Source organism: Sapajus apella, unplaced genomic scaffold (genome assembly GCF_009761245.1).
Source record: "Sapajus apella isolate SASKATOON/1434 unplaced genomic scaffold, GSC_monkey_1.0 scaffold36, whole genome shotgun sequence".
Classification (NCBI taxonomy): domain Eukaryota; kingdom Metazoa; phylum Chordata; class Mammalia; order Primates; family Cebidae; genus Sapajus; species Sapajus apella.
Genome location: NW_022436976.1, coordinates 32891608 through 32892189, shown reverse-complemented (window position 1 = coordinate 32892189; position 582 = coordinate 32891608). Strand labels below are relative to the sequence as shown.

The following is a 582-nucleotide window of genomic DNA, read 5'->3' as shown; positions in this document are numbered from 1 at the left end:
AGCCTCCTGAGTCGCTGGGATTACAGGCACATGCCACCATGCCCAGCTAATTTTTTGTATTTTTAGTAGAGACACGGTTTCACCATGTTGACCAGGATGGTCTCGATCTCTTGACCTCGTGATCCACCCGCCTCGGCCTCCCAAAGTGCTGGGATTACAGGCTTGAGCCACCGCGCCCGGCCTTCAAAACACTTTTAAAATGTGGTCTAAGTAAGGGAATAATAGGATCATGGTTGCTTTCTGAAAGAAAACAAGCACAGAATAAAATAAAAGTAATTGAAGGTGGCTAAATCTACCACTTATTTTGTCAATAACAAAGTTGCCAATATTGATATAGCCAAACTTAGTTTTGGTTTAGGGAGGGTTGGGTCATTGTAAAGGTAATTGCGAGTATTAAGTTGCTTGGGAAAGAAAACCGCAGTTATTTATTTTTTTCTTTTATACATGTGTTTATTTGAAAATTGTAGCTGTTTTTAGTGAAATATGACAAGGAAAGGTCTTTTTTTTTTTTTTTTTTTTTTTTTGGAGACGGGGTTTCGCTCCTTTTCCCCGGCCGGGGTGCAAAGAGGGGCTCATCCCGCG

General features: G+C 41.2%; 1 protein-coding gene across 2 annotated transcripts in view; it reads left to right on the top strand.

Moving 5' to 3' along the window:
* Positions 1-582, top strand: part of ZYG11A (zyg-11 family member A, cell cycle regulator) — a 41621-nt gene that overhangs the window by 16097 nt on the left and 24942 nt on the right. The window lies entirely within an intron of this gene.